At 42.7% G+C, this 7,324-nt stretch overlaps 1 non-coding gene across 1 annotated transcript; it reads right to left on the bottom strand.

The window, feature by feature from the left end:
• Nucleotides 1–765: 765 nt before the first annotated feature.
• LOC144999157 (small nucleolar RNA R71) lies at nucleotides 766–872 on the bottom strand. The gene has a single exon (XR_013660679.1). It is a non-coding gene; the product is annotated as a small nucleolar RNA R71 (small nucleolar RNA).
• Between the last annotated feature and the right edge of the window lie 6,452 nt (nucleotides 873–7,324).

Raw genomic sequence — 7,324 nt, 5'->3', positions numbered from 1 at the left:
CCTACTCGGCGAGTAGTAATTTAATTAGCAGTAAATTTTAGTACATTTTTTTTGTTCGTTTTACGCTTTTATTCTATTTATTTCAGGACTTTCATGACCAGAGGATCAAACACACCACTGGTACCCCCGTTTGAAGATCCCGAATCCGCATTGAAAAGGAACAAAGGAAAGGACGTGGAGAGTTCAAGTACACCAAAGAAGTTACCTTTGTCCAACGTGAAGACCATTTTTAGGAAAAAGAAGAGCAGTAAATCAGGAGCATCTAGCGCCTCTTTGATAATCGAGGAACCAATTCAAGAAGATATCGGGTACAAGACCGAGGAAGAAGAGGAGGCAACGTACGAGCAAGAAACCGAGTCGGAGGAAGAGTTAGTGTTCACAATGGCTAACATTGATGAAATCCCCATGGGAGAATGGAAGAAGAGGATGCGCGACGACAATGACCCGAGACTTGTGCAACCCGCAATTCCCGCGACTGCTACCTTCGAGCTAAAGGGTCATATCCTAGCTTCACTCAAAGAAATACCTTTTTATGGGAAAGATCATGAAGATGCCTACAAGCATTTTGATGAAGTCAATGATGTAGCTGATTACTTCAATATTCCAAATGTAACCCGCGAAACTCAACTACTTCGTATGCTTCCGGTAACCTTCAAGGGTGCTGCTAAAGACTGGCTCAAGTCACTTCCCCCCAGATCAGTCACTACGTGGGCCAAGATGAAGGAAGAATTCATTGATAACTTTTGCCCACCTTCCAAGATAGCCAAGCTGAAGAAGGCCATTGCAAACTTTGAACAACAAGCTGGAGAGTCACTATATGAAGCATGGGAGAGGTACAAGAGTCTGCTAAGAAACTGTCCACACCATGATCTAAACATCCAGCAAGAAGTCTCCATCTTCTATGATGGAGTCAATGTCACAACCCGGCAGTTGCTAGACTCGCAAGGCCCACTTACAAAGAAGCTGCCCCCGGTGATTAAAGAATTGATTGAAGAATTCTCTAAACACTCTAAAGAATACCATAACCCTAGACATGATGTCACTAGGGGAGCCGCTTATGCTGCTACTGAAGACTTATCCGCGGTCATGGCTATGCTAAAAACCATGGATAGGAGAATGGATAAAATGGATCAAACGATCCATGCTATTTGGGTGGGTTGTAAAAACTGCAATGGGCCTCACCTCACTAGAGACTGCGATTTTGATGAGAATGGAAACAAGAAGGCGCAAGCGTGTTACTCGAGTGGAGACCGATATGATGAAGATTGGCGCAAACAAAAGAAAGAGTGGCTTCCTTACGAAGAGTACAAGAAAGCCAAGGAGGAGAAGTATAGACAAAAAGGGAGAGGATTTTACCAAAAGGAGGAGCCGGTGCAAGAAAGGAAGCCAAGCTTGGAAGATATGCTTACTAAATTTGTAGCTGCTTCCGAAAAAAGGCATAGTGATCATGATGTTGCTATCCAAGAAACAAGAACCATGCTCAGGAACCAGCAAGCATCCATCCACAATATAGAAACGCAGCTTGGGCAACTTGCTCAACAACTTAACCAAAGCTCACCGGGTGAACTTCCTAGCAAAACTGAAAACAACCCACGAGGCGCGCACATAAACATTGTCACAACAAGAAGTGGGAAGATCATCACTCCCCTGGCCCCCATTCGAACTGAAGCAACCAAGGGCTCACAGAAGGTAGGAGCGGAAGAACAAGCAGAAAACCAAAAGTTACAATCTGAGAGTCCTACTCGCCGAGTAGGGACGATGGAATCGGTGAGTACACCTTCAAAAACACGTGAACAATCTCCTGAAAAGCCTTACCAGCCTCCAATGCCATACCCAGCCCGAGCCAAGAAAGAGAAGCAGGAAGAGGAATATCATAAGTTTCTAGACCACATTAAGACTCTTCAAATCAACATACCATTCATTGAAGCCGTCATGCAAATGCCCAAGTATGCAAAGCTCCTTAAGGAACTCCTCACCAATAGAAGAAAGATGGAAAAAGTGCAGAAGGTAGTGCTTAATGAGAACTGCTCCGCTGCAATGCTAAATAAGCTACCAAAGAAGAAGGGTGATCCAGGGAGCTTAACTTTACCTTGCCAATTTGGCAACTTGGCAGCAATTCATGCCTTAGCTGATTCTAGAGCAAGTGTGAATCTTATGCCATACTCATTCTTTAAGAAGCTAGACCTCTCGGAGCCAAGGCCAATTCGCATGGCAATTCATTTGGCAAACAAGACAGTCACCTTCCCAAGAGGCATATGCGAAGATTTGCTAGTGAAAGTGGATAAATTTGTCTTTCCTGCTGATTTCATCATTCTAGACATGGAGGCGGATCCGCAAGTACCAATCATCCTTGGAAGGCCTTTCCTCAACACAGCCAGCGCTATAGTAGACATGAGAGACTCCAAACTCACCTTGCGGGTCGGGGACGATTCAGTAACATTCGGGGTAGACCAAGCTATAAAGTACTCTAGGAGCAGTGACGACACGGCGTTCTCAATCGACATGCTTGATGAACTATTGGAGGAAGACATACCTGAAAATTCCAGCAAGTTTACAGCTTTAGATGAAGCATTTGATCCAGAAAAGGATTTATTAGAAATTGAAAGACTGTTGGAAGAAGCAGAGTATGAAGAAATAATGAAGCAATCTGACAACCCTACTCGCCGAGTAGGGCCGATCTACTCGCCGAGTATATCTGAAGAAAAGTCAGAATTCGTGAATGCAACCACAAACTCGCCGAGTACCATACCTGCACTCGGCGAGTCCGTCACTAAGAACCAACAAACAGAGCTTAAAACGTTACCCGACCATCTGGAGTATGCTTTTCTGGAAGAAGGCAATCAAAAGACAGTAATCATAGCCTCGGATCTGTCCAAATCGGAAAAGGAGGAACTAGTGCACGTGTTGAAGAAACAGAAACGAGCCATAGCATGGAGCATCACCGACATCAAAGGAATAAGCCCATCCTATTTCTCTCACAAAATCAATCAAGAAGAAGGAGCAAAGCCGGTGGTGCAACACCAAAGAAGGTTGAACCCGAACATGCAAGAAGTAGTCAAGCAGGAGGTGGTCAAACTCTTAGATGCAGGAATCATTTACTCCATTTCCGATAGCCCGTGGGTGAGTCCGGTCCAAGTGGTACCCAAGAAAGGAGGAATGACAGTCATAACCAACGAAAAGAACGAGCTAATCCCGATGCGAACGGTAACCGGTTGGAGAGTGTGCATCGATTATCGAAAGCTAAACGATGCCACTCGTAAAGACCATTTTCCCCTACCTTTTATAGATCAAATGTTAGAGAGACTATCAGGCCATAGCTATTATTGCTTTCTAGATGGGTTTTCAGGTTATTTTCAAATACCCATAGACCCAATGGACCAAGAAAAGACCACATTCACATGCCCAAGTGGGACTTTCGCCTATAGACGCATGCCTTTTGGGCTATGCAATGCACCTGCGACGTTTCAAAGGTGTATGACCGCAATATTACACGATATGGTGGAAAAATTCATGGAAGTTTTTATGGATGACTTTTATGTTTTTGGATCCTCTTTCCATGACTGTCTCACAAATCTTGACTCAATGCTTGCTAGGTGTGAGAAAACCGATTTCGTCCTCAATTGGGAAAAATGTTACTTCATGGTCAAGGAGGGTATAGTTTTGGGACACAAAGTTTCCAAAAAGGGAATTGAGGTGGATCGAGCAAAGATTGACACCATTGCCAAAATACCCCCACCAACTAATGTGAAGGGTATTAGGAGTTTTCTAGGACACGCAGGTTTTTACCGACGTTTTATAAAAGATTTTTCCAAAATAACTAAGCCTCTAACACAATTATTACTCAAAGATGCACCATTTAATTTTACTAAAGAGTGTTTAGAGGCATTTGAATTTTTAAAGGACAAATTAACTAATTCCCCGATCATTATTGCACCAAATTGGAACTTACCCTTTGAGATCATGTGTGATGCTAGTTACTATGCATTAGGAGCGGTCCTTGGTCAAAGGGTTGATAAGCACTTTCAACCCATATATTATGCTAGCAAGACTTTAAACCCAGCCCAATAGAATTACACCACCACTGAAAAAGAATTGTTAGCTGTAGTGTATGCTTTTGACAAATTTCGCCCTTACTTGGTTTTATCTAAAACTACTGTTTTTACTGACCACTCGGCTATCAAGTATTTGTTTTCCAAACAGGATGCTAAGCCAAGACTGATACGATGGGTGCTGCTTCTTCAAGAATTCGACATAGAAATACGAGACAAGAAGGTAATGGAGAATGTAGCAGCTGATCACTTGTCCAGGCTAGAAAACCCGCAATTGCAAGAAGACAAAGATGGAGACGACTTTTCGGACGAATACATTATGGTATCAGTGGGAGAAGAGCCATGGTTCGCAGACATAGCTAACTATTTATCTACAAATTACATCCCAAAGGATTATAGCAGTCAACTAAAGAAGAAATTCTTTTCTAAAATCAAATATTACTTTTGGGACGACCCATACCTCTTCCGAAGCTGTGAGGATGGTATCATATGAAGATGTGTGTTCGGGAAGGAAAGCCGAAGAATATTAGAACATTGCCATAGCAGGCCCACGGGAGGACATCATGGAGCACACTACACTGCAAAGAAGATCTTTGACATTGGGTTTTATTGGTCTACAATCTTTAAAGATACAGCCCAATTTGTCAAAGAATGTGATGCTTGTCAAAGAGTTGGAAACATTTCATCTCGAAATGAAATGCCACAACATAGTATCCAAGTGTGCGAGGTGTTTGAGGTGTGGGGTATTGACTTCATGAGACCTTTTCCCATATCCAAAGGAAACAAGTACATACTAGTAGCGGTCGATTATGTATCAAAATGGGCGGAGGCACAAGCGTTACCAACAAATGACGGGCGGGTAGTGGTGCGATTCTTGAAGAAGCTATTCTCACGCTTTGGTGTTTCGAAGGCTTTAATCAGTGACCGAGGCACACATTTTGCCAATGATCAATTGGAAAAGGTGCTAAAGAAATATGGGGTTACCCATAAGTTCTCCACATCATACCATCAACAAACTAGTGGACAAACCGAAGTGACCAATCGAGCCTTGAAGCGAATTTTAGAGAAATCGGTGGGAAGCAACCGCAAGGAATGGTCGGATAAACTGGATGATGCGTTATGGGCATTTCGTACAGCTTTCAAAACACCTATTGGTACTACACCATATAGGTTAGTTTATGGAAAGCAATGCCATTTACCGGTCGAGATTGAGCATAAGGCGTATTGGGCTTTAAAGAGGTGCAACTTCGACATGGAAGAACTAAAGAGCAACCGGTTGATGCAAATGAATGCCCTTGAAGAGCTAAGGAATGATGCATATTCTAGTTCTTGGCTTTATAAAGAAAAGACCAAGAAATGGCATGATCAAAGGATCAAGAATAAAGAAATCCATGAAGGCCAAAAAGTATTGCTTTTCAATTTCCGATTAAAACTTTTCTCGGGCAAACTCAAATCAAGGTGGGATGGTCCTTTTATGGTCAAGACGGTGTTTCCACATGGGGCTATAGAGTTGTTATCAAGAGACGGCACGCCATTCAAAGTCAATGGTCATAGAGTAAAAAAAATATGAAGGAGTCCCCCGGAATGAAGGATTGGAAGAGTTGCTGCTGGGCGGGATTGCAACTACGTAGAAGGGGAGGAGTCCAGCTAATGACTCCATAAAAAGAAGCGCTTCTCGGGAGGCAACCCGAGTCTCAAGTTTGCATTTTCTTTCCTTTTCTTTATTTTCACATTTTTTTCATTCTTCTTCATCTATTTTATGCCAATAACTGCTTGAGGACAAGCCATGCTTAGAGTGTGGGGTGGATGGTTTAAAAACATGACTTAATACATTAATACAAAAAAATTTCAATCTGTGACATATACTCGCCGAGTAGAGTCGTGTACTCGGCGAGTAGATGCCCGGTTCAGTCAATGGTCATTCAAAAGCGCGTCTACTCGGCGAGTAGACCCATTCTACTCGGCGAGTAGCCAGTTCAAAACGAGTGAAATATAATCTGTAAAAAAACGTTTTTTTTTCACCATTTCATCCCATTACTCGCCGTGTACTTCTCTCTCAGCCGTCTTTCAAAGTGTTTTCAAGATCTCTCCAATTTTCCACTTAATTCTCTTCATTCAAGCAAAAAGGTAACATCTTTACCCTTTAATTTCATGAAAGGTTGAATTTTTATCACAGATCTGTCCAGATTTGAAGTAATTTCGGATTTGGGAAGTTTTCCTCAAACTCTAGGGTTTTGATTTAGTCACGAATTAGATAATGTTAGGAGTATTTTCTTCAAGATCTATGGTTAGATAAGTAATTACAACAAAACCCTATGAAAAATTTGGACTTTTGCACAGATTACACAGATCCGATCCCGATCTGTCATGGAGTTCATACTACTCGTCGAGTAGAGTCGAGTACTCGGCGAGTAGGTCGCAGTCAGATCAATATTTTTTTGTTTTAATTGCTGGGTGTTGTTTGTTGTTGTGTTCTTGATATGTGTATACCGGTAGCATGGAAAGAAGGGGCCAATCTTCGTGTGGGGGAGGTCATGGTGATATGCCATGGCTATCTTTTCAACAAATTACATCCAAATCATCAAAAACACGAGCTCTAAACAGATTGGAGGCACTTAGGCAGAAGGAAATTCACCTTCCAAATGCAGTGGATTGGGGATGGATGGGAAATGTTGGTTTGGAAGAAGAACTCACCCCGTACTTGGTAAAGGATTGCAATTTGGGATATGCCAACATCACTTGTGATGGTTGGTTGCAGTTGTTTAAAATCCAAGAGTCGGTTTACGCTGAGTTGTGCTGGGAATTCTTTGCTACCATCTCATTTCGAGGTGGTAGTGAGTTCTACAATCCTAACACAATCTCTTTCTCTTTGGGCGGGGAGGTGCGACAATGCAGCATGGTGGAGTTCTCATGGAGGTTGGGTGTTTATGACCAAGACGTGGTGATGACGGATTATTTTGAAGCCTTCTTGGAAAATTGCTACAAAGAACTTCCTGAGGAGGTGGTGGCGTCTACATGGTGGAACACAATTGCCAACCGAGTCTACGTTCCTTCCACCGCGCAAGAAGGTCACATTCGTTCTCCGATCCACCGACTCATTCACCAGTTTGTAGCAAGTACGATAAACATGCGGAAGGATGGGGACAAAGTTCCCACCCTTGACATCTACTTGTGGAGCATTATCACTCCAGACGTTTTTTGCAACCTTCCTTACTGCATTGCCAAATTTCTTGCTGAGGGGGCGTTCAAAGAGAAGATAAATTCAAAGATAAATG

The sequence above is a fragment of the Lactuca saligna genome, chromosome 5, assembly GCF_052625555.1.
Source record: "Lactuca saligna cultivar CGN05327 chromosome 5, ASM5262555v1, whole genome shotgun sequence".
Lineage (NCBI taxonomy): Eukaryota > Viridiplantae > Streptophyta > Magnoliopsida > Asterales > Asteraceae > Lactuca > Lactuca saligna.
Note: the sequence above shows the minus strand (reverse complement) of the source record. Positions and strands in the feature narration are given on the sequence as shown.